Genomic DNA, 17991 nt, shown 5'->3' with positions numbered 1-17991 from the left:
TTGTACATTTAACGCGTCATGTTCGTACATTAATTCCGCAAGATAACGTTTTTACCGCGAGATTTTAAAGTTTGCAAATTCTATCCAATTAACGAGTCCTCTATATTCGGCAACAAGAGGGAACAAGACAGTGGACACTAAAATCATGGACTCAGGATCGTACGCTTTACCCTTTACGATGCATCTATTTACACGCCAATTTAGGCTCCGTGATTGCGTAAATAAAGTATCGGGGCATATAAACCGCATTGGAAAATACACCATTTGTACCATAAAACGCGCTTAACTCTTTTCTGGACACCCATATACTTAAAACGAAGGTCACCTTAATTGCAGCCATTTCCAGGTAGTACTGGTACGCTATAATATAATTAACCCTTTTCAGGGCGATCATATACTTAAAACGAGGAAAACCTTAGTTACAACTATTCACAGGTACCAGCTACAATTTAATTAAAAGTAATACGTACGTGAAAAGGTAAAGACGGAAATAGTTATAGAAGTCTATGTTCTTTACAGCGTTGAATAGAATGATGTTGCAGTTATACCTGTGATACCTTCTTTGATTATTAAAAGGACAACTAATGGCATCTAACACAGTGCCATTGTTCAAGACATGATATAAATCTGTGATTTAGGGCTCCCACATACTTAAAACGAGAAACACCGTGAAAACACGGACGTTAAAAGTTAGGACCAGAAAACTTAATTAAAAAATTTAAATTGTTAATATATTATTTAAATAAATGACTGTTAACTGACACACAGTTTAGGGAAAGAAGAGCTCATACTTTTCTGAGAGCTGTTTCTGGTACGAGAAACGTGGCGGGTCGGCGCTACGTATTCCCCTGTAGGTCGGTTAGGTTGAGCGCCTCTAACGTTCAGGCCGGCTTTGCCTTATGAAAGGGCGTTGCATTGGTTTTATTTTTTTTTAACTATGATGTACCAATCCGACACTTTTGAAATTTTTACAGATAATAGTTAAATAGTAAAGGCTAATTCTTAATTTTTTCGGTGGGTGTCATCCAAGGGATTGTTTATAAAAATCATTTTCAAAGATTTATTTATTAATTTTCAACCCTTAATCATCGAATGAAAATTTTGAAAAAAAAAAATGATATACAGCTAATGAATACCTACTATTTACACTTTAATGTGATCAAATATCTTAAATAGTTTCCGAAAAAAAAAATGGTAAAGGTTTTGGGTTTTACCCTCATATCTCCATTATCAGAGGGGGTAGGGTGTTGAAATTGCACACAATTGTTGTTTAGGCAAAAAGCATTACGTGATATAAATATCAACCGAAATTGTTTCTGGGGCCGCTTCACTATGCTTATACGGCTAGACCCTTTATCTAGACTAACCTAACCTACGTATAAATCAAATGTGTTTAATTCCTTGAGAATTAGTAATACAATATAAAACATAACGTAATGTAACTAAAAAAATCGATTTTACATGGTACACCCTATAGAAACGGAAGACGATATTGCTATGGTGTGAACGGCTGTTCGACACTTCACGATGACGGTAGTGTTAGTTACGTGTGTATAGGAAAAATTCTATGTATTGTACGAAAGTTTTTAATTAATATCTCGGAAACTAATAGGAAGCCGAAGATACCACTTTATATTTGGGGTCGTCTACCTGCTCCCAACCAACCCTCCAAATTTCATCTCGATCGGCGACCGGTCGTATTCGGAACTACAGCCACTATTTTTTTTAACAATTTTAAGAAATTTGTTATTTTTTGAAACGATAAAAATATATATTTTAGTAAATTCATTTTTATAGCTTTTTAAAAAATTTCGTTATTTACTCTAATATTAACCGCGGTATTTTATTTTTAACAATGGCCACTTATTTTTTCCTCTCACTGTACATTCGTGTTTTCCTTATTGTATGAAATAAGAAGTTTCTATACTGTACGTATGTTTACGAACAAATAAATGTGTCGTCGGCCGAGACCAACAATGGTGAAAAACATGCACAAGTGCAATTGAGCACGAATGATTTACTGAAACTAGTGATGGAACAAAAGAAACACGTAAGTATACACATATAATTGTGATTTCTCAGCGTGGAATCAACACCCATATGAGTATACTAAATATAATAATTATGTTTATGTTTCATCTTACAGATCACAGATCTAAAGAAAGAGATGAAGCGTCTCAGATATAGTAGAGGAGGAAGAGGCGAAGGAGAAAACAGCGGAGAAAGAGGAGGAAGAGGAAGAGGAGGAAGAGGAAACTTTGGAAAAAATAATCCAATAATTATTTTTAAATAAACTAAATAAAAACAAAGTACTATGGTTTGTTTGTTGCACATCCTATCCTTACTCTCAATTATAATATAAGTAAATAGAATTGTTGAGGAGTGGCTATGCCATCTATCCGCTTCGAGCCTGAATCATGCGTGTAGCGTGGTCTATGGTTACTTTTTCTTTTGTTATCCGCGTCTCAACACGCAGTGGAAACGTGCTAGTTGTATTTAATCTCAATTAATATTAAACTATATTTAATCACACTGATATGCGTGTTTTACTGGTTCGCGGTCCTCTCCCACAAGAATATTATCAATAGATAATTTTTTAATATATAGCTGTGTTTAAAAAATAAAAATATAAGTATTAATAATAAAAAACATAAAGTAAAATAAATACGTATTTAAAAAATAAAAACATATTGAAAACAAACTTTTTTTTTAAATTGGTTGTTTTTATGTATAAAAGAACATAGGTTACAAGTTACATTCCTTGCTTGCTTTACTAACCAAATTAGTAAACGTATTCACGAAGAAATATGTATAGGCATAAACCGAATTCATACTTTTACATGCAGCTAACGCTTGTCTTTTGCCATGATTCCACGTTAGCAGACATTCTCCTTATACGCCACCTTCTAACCACTAGCTGAACTGAATTTGTCACGTGTTATCCACAAAATGGCGGAACTGGTCTTGGGAATGCTTTTACGGGACTACACTTTTCGTCCTTATTTCGCAACAAATGAAGACAAAATAGATCTTAATTTGCAGGTAAGGGTTGTGGCTAGACCGCTGCACTCATGATTTTAATCACAGCACTCTTTTAGTGGCCTAAAAATGCTTCGATTCCGTGACTGCATTTTGTCGATTATTTCCTCCACTTTGGACGCTTATATTATTAAACATCAACATAATTCCACTAAAACATGAGTGCAGCGGTGTGCATTGGACCTTCCTCTTTCGAATAAGACCTCACCCAGCCCCAAATGTTCTCATATAAGGACGAAAAGTGTAGTCCCGTAAACCCATGTTTAGGCCTATTTTTGCCAGTAAAGTCAACGTGCTCCTATTACACGTGTCTACCCCCTTAACACAACACGTTACCCTTATAGCGCGTGCGTCAGTCTGGTACCAGAGCAGTAGATCGTCATTTCGAGCATGTCGGTGACGCGAGCCCATAAGATTTTCTTCTACCGAAAATTGATCAACGCGCCTAAAAAAGTTTTTACTTCAATAATAGAGGTAGAATCTTCATCAGATGAGGATACTATACAAAAAGAGGAAAATTCATTCCAGCAAAAAAATTTGAATCCAAAAATTGTAATTGCTCGAAGAAATGTATAGAACGTATTAATGAAACACAACGTATAGAAATTTTTGATAAGTTCTGGAATATAGGTGATTTTAATAAGCAAAATATATTTCTCTATTGTAATGTTCAACGTGAAACTGTCAATAGAAGAAGGCCTAGAAATAATTCGGGCACTATGAGGGCATATGCTTATAAATTTTACCTGGTCACTTCTGATGGAAACATTTTAGTATGTGTTACGTCCCGGCGAAAAATTTGAAATTTATCCGCCTTGCGTCCCTTATCAAGCCCTTTTGGGTTACGAGAATTCCTCATGTGAGGGGCGTACAGGCGGGTGTTTTGGTTTTCCGCCAATCTTTCCATTCCTCCTCAACTTTGCACATTCTTGTCGAGCCTTTCGAGGTTACGAGGATTCCTCATGCAGGGATGTGCAAGGAAGAGTTTGAGTTTAATTCGTTTCTATTTTTGACTTCCTCTGCTCTACCCTAAAATCGTGTATCTTGTCAAGCTCTTTCGAGGGTTACGAGAATTTCTCATGCGAGGTACACGAGGAAAGGCCGTTTCTATTTTCTTCTTTTCAATAGTTTACGTGACACTCCTTGAAACTATCGTCGCCAGCCATTGTAACATAAGACAGTAATACGCACAAAAACTCGGGTTAGCTCGAGAGAGAGTGAGAGAGCCGTAGCAATAACACCAGCGCTACGCAGTTAGCCAGTGCTTCGCATTCCGGGAATTTCCCTTGCTAACTGCGTAGAAACGGGAAAATCGTAATAATTCTTCTGTTAGAGAACCCTTTCTCTCTCTATTGCACAAAGCGTCAGCCGGTCCAACAAGGATCATCATTATCTGATTGTAACGATAGTATGAGAGAGTGGATGGATGAAAACGAATTTAAACAATGAAAGTAAGAATTGAGAACCCTTACGAAAGCGAACGTCGCGAACGTTCGACCGCCGTTCGAAAATCAAGTTTGAAGCAATAAACACTATTGTATCGAAATTCTAAGAACTGCCTAGCGATAACGGCAAAGTTTGAACAAAGGAACGTTCTCGAAGGAACGTCGGCCAGATTTAGAATTGTTTAAAATTCATAGAATGCGAATGTTTTAATGTACGATAGATTGTTGTAAAATGCATAATTCGCAAATCAGGAAAATGACTAATTTTGATCATGATATACGGATGACGGTTTCCTTTATCAAACCCGTATATTTCAATTTCAAATCTCATTCTACAATTCGATCAAATCAATAGTTTCCTCGTCCCCGCCGTCGCCCGCCTGTCGAGCAGCCCAGTCGGCTCGCTACGTCGGCCAACGGAGCGAGTGAGATGGCTGGAGGCCGGCGGAACGAACAGCAGAGACGAAGGAAGCGATCTAGAAATTTCTAGATTACTCGTTCGAAGCTCGAACAAATTAATTATACATATAAAGAGAAATACTGCGTAGTTTCTGAAAACCGTTGAAACTATCATGGCGACGAACTAGAAAAGGAAGGAACACCAAAGAAAGGGGATGAAAGATCTTCGTCTAGCTCGCGCGTCTTAGCCAATCACCGGGCACGCGACACTACCGAAAACGGACTACGATTCGCCAAACCATCCCCTCCAAGGACGATGTTCGCGCGACGGGCCCTTTGGCCATCGATCGCGCACGAAATTTGTCACTCTTGATCGATCAATCGTAAGTACGTGATCGGGAGCCCGTGTGTCCGAGAGACAGAGTTATTCGGAAGTTCGTGATATTTTCTCTGCGGTAAAGTCCTCCGCGTAGCGAGGCAGAGTGCCGTGGTAGTTAAAAAAATCGGAATTCTGAATAAGGACTCACAGACGCGCACGTTAAATCTTCCTTCTACCTAAAATTCTATCTTTTCTTTCTGATTTTAAATCGTTTGCTCGCGTATTTCTCGTATTAACTTCATTCCGCGTAAATCATATATTGTTTCCGTAATTAATCGTAATTCGTTATTCGTTTGTCTCTCGGCGACGTACTTGTCCGTAATAATCCGTTTCCGCCGCGACAAGTGCAGTGATCGACATCTTACCGTTTCTTTGGTGTTCCAGATCATCGAGCGAACACAAAGCGAATTTAGCAAGCGAATTATCTTGTATTTTATTGTACAGCATAACGGTAAGTCGTTTCAATTACATTTTTCGATCACGACGTTTATCAATTGGCAAAACGGGCGATCTGGTCCAGCCCTTCGGGGTTACGAGAGTGACTCAGGTCAGATCGTTCCACCAGGTATCAACCGATTTCTGTATTAATTCTTTCGTTTGTTACAATCTCGCGATTCCAATTTCTTTTTCCGTCATCAAAAAGGGCACCTTAGTCCAGCTCTTTCGAGAGTTACGAGAATTTCTCAGGCTGGGGTGTACCGCGAGCGGAAACCGCCAATTTTATAGTTAAATTTGAAAAGCGAAATTGTGATAATTATTTTTACGTGTCCGGTAATATACTCGTCGGTTTCAGTTGTGATATTAGAGCCTTTATACAATCATATTTTGTTAATTAATTTTAAGCATCTTTACATTTGTTCATTTTTGCATAAACTGGTATTTTCTACACTAACGAATTTTTCCAAATTTATAAAAGTCTCAATTTTGGCATTTCTCTGTTAGTTTTTCTTGATTTTTCATTCACAATTAAACCAGTTTCATTGACCTAAACAGTTTCAAATTTATTTCAAACACACCTCACACATTTCAGCCAAACACGCCTACCAATTCATACAGTTTCAAGGAGGGACCCGTATGGGACCAAGCGTTGAACGAACCCAACGAAAGGCTAATAATTATAACTTCTTAACATCTTATCAATTTTGTCTTTCGTCTTTTAATTTGTCGAGAGCGTTAACACGCTCGAGATTGGTGGCAGCGATACCAACCATCGCGCATAGGAAAGTAGGAAGTATGGATGGAATTCCAACCAATTAATTGAAATTTAACCACCTAAATCTCCTATCAATTTATATCTTTCCTTTTTACGTTGCGCCGTCGCACGCGCAACGTAACATATGTAAGAAGTTTTTCATTGATACTTTCCAAATATCTACTGGACGAATTGATCATATCCTAAAAGCGCATGAGAATATTGCGAAAGACATGCGTGGAAAAATGGATGGCTCTTGCAGAAGAACTAGTGAGCTAGTGACGAATAGTCACTATACTCGATCCCAAAATCCAGAACGGATGTTTTTAAATCCTGAATTAAACATAAGAAAAATGTATAATTTATACTTAGAAAAATGCAAGGAAAATAACTTGAGTTCAGTTAATGAATGGACATACAGGAAAATCTTTAAACGAGATTTCAAGTTACACTTCCATTTGCCACGTAAAGATACCTGTGCGAAATGCGATTTCTGAAACATGAAAATTAAGACAACAACTGATGACGAAGAAAAAACGATTCTTGTACAAAGACATGATGTTCACTTGCAAAATGCTGAATTAGCAAGAAAAGCATTACAAGAAGATAAAATTCTGCCATTAAAAAATCGTGATAAATACTTTGCCTTCTCTTTTGACTTACAAAAAGCCTTACCTTACCCCAAATTACCTGTCTCAATCGCATATTATAAGCGAAATATGTATGTTTTAAACGAGGGTTTCCACAATTTCCACGACAATGAAGTTAATATGTATGTATGAGACGAAACTATTGCTTCTAGGAGATCGCAAGAAGTAGCTTCTTGCTGTTTGAGGCATTTAGAAAATGTAACGACCCAATGCCATGTTATTGCCTACAGTGACATGTGTACTGGGCAAAATCGAAATTTACAAATGGCAGTGATGTGGTTAAAGGTTGTCCAGTCGTTGGAAAATAACATTGACATAATTGATCACAAATTTTTACTCCCGGGGCATTCATACCTTCCGAATGATGCAGATTTTAGCATCATAGAAATGGCATTGCGAAAAAAGAATTTTCTGTACACACCACAGGATTATTATGATGTAATAACACAATGTAGAAAACATGATAAATTCATTTTACATGAAATGAAACGAGAGAATTTCGTTTCAATAAAAAATCTTAAAAATGCGATAAAAAAACAGATAAGAAAAAACACTAATGGAGAACAGGTAAATTGGTTGCAAATATGTTGGATGAGGTTTCTCAAAAGTGCACCATTCACTATTTTATATAAAACATCGATGAAGGACAAAGAATTTAAAACTATAAATTTATTACCTACACGTCCTGGAAGACCGCTAAAATTTGAAAAAATCGCCCTGGCGCCTTTGTACCAAGATGCCAGGCCTATTACTTATGACAAATATAAAGACATCAAGCAGTTATTACCTTATATACCTCCGGTGCATCATGCATATTTCGAAACACTGCCACATGCAGAGCATAAGTAAATACTATCAATATCTTGTAATTTTAACAATGTAATTAGCGTCTAAAATTAAAAACTGTACGCGTCTCACTCCGTCGGTAACTGTCTCGCCGCTAGTTCGAATTATCGAAGCCCAATTACGCACCAGGTCGATAAGCGATACTCGCGCCGCGATTTCGATTCTGGATCGTTCCGGATAACTTTCGTTATTCGTGCGAAAGCCACCAAAACGTAAGCATCTAAACCGAGCCGATTGAATTCAAAAAACCGTTACCATCCTAAAATTAAAAGATTCTCGTGTTCGTGTTCCGAGAAACCAACACCGTTTTACCACTAGAAAGTAATTTCCATCTGTGTTTGTGTTAGAAACGATTAAATAATTGACGCGCTTGTTAAGTGACTTTATTTAAATACACGAATTTAGCAAGTACATTTGTTCGCTTAATTCCGCCTCGACGTCCAAGTCCTTGCTTAGCCGTGAACCATCGACCGATTGTGCATCAAGTTGTGAAAGTGCACTCAAGTCTTTCCAAGCCTTTACAAATTTGGTCCTTCGAGCCGGATCTGGAATCGAGGAAAAAACCGTTAGTCGTCAAGCGCCATGAGTACCCTTGAAGAATTGTTTCAAAAGCAAACACAAACCATGCGCTCAATAGAACGAGCTCTCGCCAACTTTAAAAAATTGGTGCTGTCTAAAATGACCGCAGCGACCACGCAAAATCGCATGGCGATGTTGAAGGAGACGTATCTCCAAAGTCAAGAATTGGACGCCAAGATCGCCGCTGGGATTGACCCGAAGACCAAATCCAACATGCCGTATTTCGTGGACAATCAATTCGAGAAGTCCGAGGAGCGGTATCAAGAGACTCTGGATTACATGGCGGAGGTTCTTGCCAAGGTGGCACCAGAGTCATCAGCCAGCAACACGGGAATTTCAAATCCGATGACGTCAAAGCCAACGGCCCACCTTCCGAAGCTACAGTTGCCGACCTTCGATGGAGCGTTCGACCAGTGGGAGACCTTCCGTGACCGTTTCACCTCCATGGTAATAAACAATCTTTCTTTGTCGAACGTGGAACGTCTCCATTTTTTGTACGCCTCGTTGACAGGCGAAGCGAGCCGAGCCGTTAAATATCACCCGGTTACCGAAAACAATTTTGAAGTCGCGTGGAAGACGATAACATTGCGGTACGAAAATAAACACCGGTTAATTTCAACCCATTTAAACACACTGTTTTCGTTACCGTCTGTTTCGTCGGAAACACCGCATGACCTCCGATTGTTACGCGACAAAATGAATATGTCCCTTCAAATTCTCCGAAATTTAAATAGACCGGTTGACGCTTGGAGCGATTTGCTTGTTTTTATGGGAGTTCAAAAATTAGATCGAGCTTCGCGCAAAGCCTGGGAATTTCAACTTAGCGATGTTATCGAATTCCCCACCTATACCGAATTCGATACTTTCTGCGAGAAAAGAATCCGCGTCCTAGAAGCGTTACCGGTGACCAGGCGCGAAAAAACAACCGAAACCGAAAAAATCAAACCGAGCAAATCTAAGCCGATTGCCGCCCACTCAACAACCTCCGTGAAAATAACATGTCCGATCTGTCAACAAAACCATTTAATTTACCAATGTACCGCATTTCTTTCAAAATCGACATTTGAACGTTTCAATTTTATCAAACATCAGAAACGATGCGTTAACTGCTTTTCAACAAAACATTCGGTTACGCAATGTCCGAGTCCGCGTTCGTGTAAGGAGTGCAATCAACGGCATAATACTCTGTTACACTTTCCAACGAAACCGGATGGCGCGCCCTCAACCAAAAAGGATGCCGCGTCGTCTGCCTCAGGAAAAGAAGCAACCACCCCTGATCATGAAGTCGAGATAAGTGCGAACGTTGCGTCCGATACACCAATTAATTCCAGTATTCTGCTCTCAACAGCTCGCGTGCGATTCCACTCGCACACAGGCCGAAGCGTCCTAGCTCGCGCGTTGCTGGACCAAGGCTCCGCGGCGACTCTAATCACCGAGCCGTTAGCGCAGCTGCTCCGTCTCCACCGAACGAGGCAACACACTCGAATTACCGGAATCGGAGGAATTCAGTCGCAATCCAACCACGTTGCTGAAATAACAGTTACGCCAGCCAAATTGAATGAACCTGCATACTCCACAACCGCAATCATCATGCATTCTTTAACCAGGTACGTGCCTTCACAAAAGGGCGCAATCACTAATTGGTCTCACCTTACAGAATTGAATTTGGCGGACGAGGACCCCATGAGCGCGGATCCTATCGACGTTATCATCGGAGCCGATTTGTATGGGCAACTCCTACTGCCGGGAGTGAGAAAGGGTTCCGCGTACACTCCCACTGCTCAGAATACGGTGCTAGGGTGGATCCTCTCCGGTCCGGTACAATCATCCATTCCCGTCTCCGTCGGTATCCACCATATCTCCGTCCTGGAGGACCTCGACCAAGATCTGCGGAGATTCTGGGAAATCGAGGCCCTCTCCTCTCCCGTTCTCATGACGCCTGAAGAGAAAAATTGCGAATTACATTTCAAAACGACGCACCACCGCGCTTCAAACGGACGCTATATAGTTCGATTGCCTTTCAAAACCGAACCTCCAGCTAAATTATGAGAATCGCGGTCCGGAGCACTACAAAGTTTCTGCGCGCTTGAAAGGCGGTTATCTCGCGACACAGCCACACTTCGAATGTATCGCGAATTCCTTTCAGAATACGCCTCTTTCGGTCACATGAAGAAAGCCGATCTTCTTCCTCCAACCACGAGAGATTGTTATTATATACCGCATCATGCCGTCTTCCGCGAGAGCAGTGAAACTACTCGCCTTCGCGTGGTCTTTAATGCTTCGCGCCGAACGTCGAATGGAAAGTCCTTAAACGACCTTCTTCTAACCGGACCAAAACTCCAGCAGGATCGTGTCGCGATCTTGATTAGATGGCGTCAATTTCAATTCGTGTACACCGCGGATGTTGAGAAAATGTATCGCCAGATTCTTATTGACCCGCGAGATCTCGACTACCAAAGAATATTGTGGCGGGACTCGCCCCTCCTACTAGTAGAAGAGTATCAACTCCTCACGGTCACATATGGGACCGCTCCAGCTCCGTATTTGGCTCTTCGCGTCTTGCAACAATTAGCCGAGGATGAGGGCTCGCCCTATCCCGAGGCGGTTTCCGCTCTTCGCGAACAAGCCTATATCGATGACTTCCTCTTCGGAGGCGATAGCCTCGAGTCCGCTCGCCAATTGCGAAACCAAACCGTTGAACTATTAGGAAAAGGCGGCTTCTCGTTAAGAAAATGGGCTAGCAATAGCTCTGCGCTCCTGTCCGACATCAACCCTCAAAACCACGGACTCGCGATGAGTAAATCATTAAAGGCCGACGAAATCATATCCGTGCTCGGCATTACATGGAATCCAGCATTAGACCAGTTTCACTTTAAATTAGCAGTACCCACCGAATTGCCTAAGACAAAACGAACAATTCTCTCTACCATAGCAAAGCTCTTCGATCCCTTAGGTTGGATCGCGCCAGTCATCATTGTAGCAAAAATATACCTTCAGACTTTGTGGTCCAGTCAATGTGATTGGGACGACGTTCTTCCAAGTTCCCTTCTCTCGAAGTGGCATAATTTTTACGATCAACTGCCTGATTTGGAACATATTTCCATTCCACGAAAAATTTCTCCGCAAATCATTAAAACTCAAAGCCTGCATGGGTTTTCTGATGCGTCAACGAAAGCGTATGCGGCTGCTGTTTACTCGCGAAGTGTTTTGTGTGACGGCACCGTTAGCATATCACTCATCCTTGCCAAAACTCGCGTAGCTCCACTCAAAACGATCAGCGTGCCCCGATTAGAATTATGCGCCGCGCTGCTTCTGGCTCGCCTCTTAAAGTTCGTTCGAAACGCGTTAAATCAAGAAACGATCGAATCCCACTGTTGGACCGACTCCAGTGTCACATTAGAGTGGGTCAATCAACCACCGACTCGATGGAAAACCTTTGTCGCAAACCGCGTAGCACTTATTCACGAACTTAGTCCTAACGCACAGTGGCATCACGTATCAACCCACGAAAATCCCGCCGACTGCGTGTCTCGCGGGATGTCTATTAAACAATTAAAGGATTACCAATTATGATGGTCCGGTCCTCAGTGGCTGCACCAGTAATCCTCTTGGCTTCATGCGTCTCCTAACCCGATTCTTGCGATCTCGCTTGAAGAAAGACAATCTTCTCTTCCTAGCTTCACTACCTCTTTCGAACAGTGGGATTCGGCAGCGCGCTATTCGTCATGGTCAAAACTCCTGAGGATCACCGCACATTTACTGCATTACATAGACATCCTTCGCGCACGAATCAAAAGAAAACAGGAAAGTAAACTCACCGAATCGAAAATAGTAGCTTCTGCTTCGCCAAACGTTCTGAAGCCCACCGCGATTCACAAAGCTCGCGTATTTTGGTTACGTAGGCTCCAAACCGACGCGTTCCCCGAGGAATTGAGAGCCCTAAGAGCATCCAAGCCGATCCCGAGGACAAGTCCTCTACTTTCTCTCGTACCGTACCTGGATGCTGACGGCTTAATGCGTGCAAAAGGGCGCCTTGCTAAATCTCAACTCGCTGAAAATGCAAAAACCCCCATTATCCTTCAATCACACCCGCTCCTAACATTGTTAATTGAAAATGTGCACCGTAATCTATTACACGCGGGACCCAAGCTCACGCTCGCCTACCTACGAAATGATTTTTGGATCGTACGAGCACGAGCTACCATTCGAGGCATTTTATATAAATGCGTCGCGTGCACACGCGAGAGAGCCGACGTTCCCTCCGAGCTCATGGGGGACTTACCAGCACCTCGAGTTACAAGGGTAGAGCGACCATTCACTCATACAGGCGTGGATTATGCAGGTCCGATTCAAGTAAGAACCCACTCTGGCCGCGGATATAAATCACATAAGGCGTACATCGCGGTATTTATCTGTTTAACCGTTAAAGCAACGCACCTCGAATTAGTAAGCGATTATAGTACGTCCGCTTTCTTAGCAGCGTATCACCGATTTGTGTCTCGCCGCGGGATTCCAAGAGCAATGTACTCTGATAACGGGACAACATTCCAGGGAGCGAATCGCGAATTGTTAACCGCCTTTCGTTCTGCACTCAAAACCGCCGATTTCGGTAATAGATTAGCAACAGGCGGAGTCGAATGGCACTTCATGCCCCCGAACGCTCCCCACTTCGGCGGATTGTGGGAAGCCGCGGTTAAAAGCGTCAAATACCACCTAAAGCGTACTATCGGCGCACACACACTCACGTTAGAGGAAATGACTACCGTTCTATGTCGAGTCGAAGCATGCCTCAATTCGCGACCGCTTGGAACCGTCTCCGATAATATTGACGATTATCACGCGTTAACACCCGGTCATTTTTTAATCAACGCACCACTTGTAACTCCGCCCGAACCGAGTATATTAGATGTAAAAGACAATCGGCTATCTCGCTGGCAACTCTTATAAAAGCTCACCGAAACCTTTTGGAAAGCGTGGAGCCACGATTATTTGCACACTCTGCATCAACGACCAAAATGGCAAATTAAACAAAACCTCACCAAAGTAGGTCAACTCGTGCTACTTCGTAATCCGACTCTGCCGCCAAGTCGATGGGAGATGGGACGCATCACCGCCTACCATCCAGGGAACGACGGTCTTGTCCGCGTCGTCACCATCAAAACTGCGCAGTCCGAATACACTCGTCCAATAACGAAGATCTGCTTTCTTCCCGTCACGATCAACGCTGAAACTGAGAAATCTACGACGTCACAGAGTAATGCGTAGTTCGGCCTCCACACATTCCGTCGATCCATTGCGTCATGCGATTTTCTTAAAACCACCGATTTGTTTAGTCATATCTGAATTGTACTTACCACCGGCTTCGTCCAGCGAAATGTAATCACACCAGCGAAATGTGACCACACAAGCGAAATGCAATCACACGAAATTCCGTGGTTACAGTATACACGCGTAACCTCCATGTTGCCGTAGTGGCGTCTCTTATTGAATGAATTCATTCAACGGGGGGCGGCGTGTACGCGTCTCACTCCGTCGGTAACTGACTCGGCGCTAGTTCGAATTATCGAAGCCCAATTACGCACCAGGTCGATAAGCGATACTCGCGCCGCGATTTCGATTCTGGATCGTTCCGGATAACTTTCGTTATTCGTGCGAAAGCCACCAAAACGTAAGCATCTAAACCGAGCCGATTGAATTCAAAAAACCGTTACCATCCTAAAATTAAAAGATTCTCGTGTTCGTGTTCCGAGAAACCAACACCGTTTTACCACTAGAAAGTAATTTCCATCTGTGTTTGTGTTAGAAACGATTAAATAATTGACGCGCTTGTTAAGTGACTTTATTTAAATACACGAATTTAGCAAGTACATTTGTTCGCTTAATTCCGCCTCGACGTCCAAGTCCTTGCTTAGCCGTCAACCATCGACCGATTGTGCATCAAGTCGTGAAAGTGCACTCAAGTCTTTCCAAGCCTTTACAAAAACACTACTTCTATTTTATGTCGTGTCATTATTTGTAAACAAAATTGGATTAATATAAAGTATATTTTAAGTGATATTTGATTTTTCAAAATTCAAATTAAACGATTTTGTTAGATTTAAGTAAATTTAAAGATAGGCTTTGAAGATGGCGCTCTTGAGTTTCCGTTTGTTTAGTTTTCTTTAGTTTGGTACGTTGGTGACGCGGTTTTTACTGCGTCCTATGGCTTCCCCTACGTTCGATAAGTATAATCGATTAAGGATCTATTCTAAGACATTTGTTCGAAAATGTAATTTCTATCGCCTTCACGCGGACCGCGGCAGCACTCTGCAGCGCGACCGGCAGCCACCTTGGATGCCGGTCAGGCCGACCAATCAGCATGCGTTACGTCAGCGAGAAGAAAGCCAACGGTTCTCGCTGCGACGAGGCTGGTTGAGCGGCCATTATCGTTCTGTTTCTAGTAGAAGCTACCACGTGCGAAATAGCAATTCAATTTTCCATAGTTTCATCTCGATCTCAAGCGCCAAAACTCTCGCAAAATACTCGCGATACTCGTGCCGACGGCCTACGCGACAGCGTGAATTGCACACTCGCTTAAATCCACGAGATTAATATAATCTCGTGGTGACCACGTGTTGCGCCAACACGTGGTTCTTTACACATCTCGTTTCAAGCTCGATTCGACGCGACGCGAGTGAATTATACGAACTCAATCTCAACAAATTACATTGTTCGACGAACAGACCTTTGTAAATAGTGTACATATTTGTAAAATATACGTTGTGCTCGTGAATTTAGACAATTAACTTCCTCTCACCGCCATATTCCTACAAACCGTGCGAATCTTCGAACTCGAACTCGAACAACATTTTATTAATTATAATATACAAATCTGGTACATTTATCTTTATTACTATCCTAAAGACTTACCTACGTATATATATATGTGTATAATATTCTAAATATGTTTATATAATAAAAACATACAAATTAAAGAACATTACAAGAGATTTTTACAATTGTCTAATTTTGAAAGTGGTGTAAGTCCATTTGCAGCCCGTAAGTATACATCAGTTTAGTAAAATACGCCTAAAACAAATTTATATAACCAAATTACATATTGATAAAACAGTAGAAACATTGCCAGACTTCATATAATTTGCCTAAATTTTTTAATTAACAGATATGTTAACATCTAATTTTCTCGACACAAGAGAAAATGGACTTACACCACTTTCAAAATAAACGGTCCAAATACTGCTCGTTCCACTAAAAAGTGTGAAATAAAATAAATTTTAACAAAAAAAAATCCGACATCGAAATGCACTAAAAAGTATAAAATAATTTCTATTTCATTTATACCAGTATTCAATAGCTATTAATAAAATCTACTTAATCGTTAAATAGGATACTAAATACATTTCAAAGTTTTCGGAGGCGGCGCAAAATTAAAAATACCTGAATATACAATCCTTCCAATAACAATTTGATTGCGGTATGGTAAACTTGGTAATTAATAAGTCGTACGAAAACAAATTCGAAACGTTATAAATACGGCAGAAAACATTTGTAATTGTAACGATTGTATCAGAAGTTGGTGGCACTTCTGATATACAGGGTGTAAAAAAATTAAATGTCACGAACCATGTGGGGTGATTCTACACCTCTAGACCGGTGGAGATCTGTCAAAGAAAGCGACCGCAAAATTGACCTTGACCCCTAATTTCAAGGTCAAATTTTTTTATTAGCTTATCGTATAGTGCTCATCGAGGGGATAAAAAGTCTGAAAGGAACCATGTGCCGGAAATCAACCCTTCCCTTAGAAAAAAGCCGTCAAAGTTTCCCTATACGTTAATGCACTATACGTTGAGTCGCGCGGTACCCCTCTCCAGTGATCTTGGCGCGTCAGTCCCGCATATCGCTCGAATTTCATGCTATAGGACAATTCTTGAATTTCAATCACAATGCCAGCATATAGGAAGGGTAAATTCTAAGAGAGCATATTTAAAAAGACAAAATAACTACTGCGTTTAAATGGAAATAAAAATGAATTTAATCGAAACATTCGTAATATAATATAGAATGATACAGGTATAATAATAGTATAATATAATATATAAATAACAATAATAATATAAAAAATAATAATATATAATATAAAATAATATAAAAAATAATAATATGTGATACAATAATTTAATTAAAATAATTTGATTATCCGTTGACGGAGGGGTGTGCTATTGACGAAACGGGACGAAATTACTTTAGCTCGTAAGATGACTTAGTGCTGAACAATGGAAGACGATTACACCTCAACGAAATTCCTGATAGACGAGATTTTGCGCGACTAGATTATCAATTCGGGGAGCAGGAAATCGTGATGCAGCTTACTACAAGACGTAACGGAGCAGGTCGACCTCGAGTGCATTGGCAGAAAGAAGAAAAAGTTATAGCTCTCGCAAGAGCTTATCCACTGATGGGGTTACGGAGCATCGCGAGAAGAGTAGGAATCTGGCACATGACAATGCGGCATATAATACGCGAAGAAAGTCTGCGACCATATAAAATTCGACGTGTCCAAGCCCTACGCCCTAATGATTATGCCACACGGCGAGAATTTTGTAACTGGATGTTACATAAACTGCGACTCGATCCACGCTTCTTGGAACGTGTCCTATTCACGGATGAGAGCAGCTTTTCGAGTAGCAACATCCTCAATCGGCAGAATGCAAGGATTTGGGCGTACCGCAACCCCCATGCGATGATGGAGCAATTTAATCAAAGAAGATTCACCGTTAATGTCTGGGCAGGCATCATTGGCAACCATATTATCGGCCCGATCTATTTGCCGACACGGTTAACCAGTGCAACATATCTTCAATTTCTAAGATCGAAACTCTTAAGTGAACTGCACATCATTCTGCGAAGTCAACGGAATTCAACCTATTTTATGCACGATGGTGCTCCACCGCACTCCAGCCGAATGGTGCAACAGTTTCTAAATCAAATGTTTGGATCGCGGTGGATAGGACGAAGACCTGCTTCCCATGTGTGAGCTCCCCGTTCACCGGATTTGACACCACTGGATTTTTTCCTCTGAGGAGCCGTGAAAGACATCGTTTATTGCTCAGGTGGAGAAATTACATCGGTCCCACAATTGAAACGACGGATTGAATATGCATTCAACCAAATTAAATTAACTCGCAACATCGGGGAAAAGATATGAAGAAATATCGAGCAGCGTGTGCGTGCATGTTTGTGCAACCGTGGTGGTCACATCGAAGCCGGCACGCAGGCACGTCTTCTCCGTGCGATTCGCCAATCCTTTGTGTGCGCAGAAGAAATAGAAGCCTCAGCGGGGATGTGTTATCATCACCTAAAATTAAAAGTAATTAAATATGGAAAGAACAACTTTTTACTACTATATTGTGTTCTACTTACGAAATGAATCATTCAGTGTAGTCACCGTTAGAATGAAAGCTG

At 41.2% G+C, this 17991-nt stretch overlaps 1 long non-coding RNA gene across 2 annotated transcripts; it reads right to left on the bottom strand.

Annotated features, from left to right (window-relative positions):
- Window positions 1–8161: 8161 nt before the first annotated feature.
- On the bottom strand, window positions 8162–14341 carry LOC143305303 (uncharacterized). 2 transcript variants are annotated; one of them, XR_013062172.1, is made up of 6 exons: window positions 13884–14341; window positions 13569–13759; window positions 12348–12580; window positions 12094–12267; window positions 10180–10468; window positions 8162–8495 (listed from the first exon to the last, which is right to left on the bottom strand). It is a non-coding gene; the product is annotated as an uncharacterized LOC143305303 (long non-coding RNA). The 2 variants fall into 2 exon arrangements; XR_013062171.1 differs by lacking the exon at window positions 8162–8495 and having other exon boundaries at window positions 8521–10468.
- Window positions 14342–17991: the final 3650 nt, after the last annotated feature.

The sequence above is a fragment of the Osmia lignaria genome, chromosome 1, assembly GCF_051020975.1.
Source record: "Osmia lignaria lignaria isolate PbOS001 chromosome 1, iyOsmLign1, whole genome shotgun sequence".
NCBI lineage: Eukaryota > Metazoa > Arthropoda > Insecta > Hymenoptera > Megachilidae > Osmia > Osmia lignaria.
This window is presented reverse-complemented; position numbering and strand designations above follow the sequence as displayed.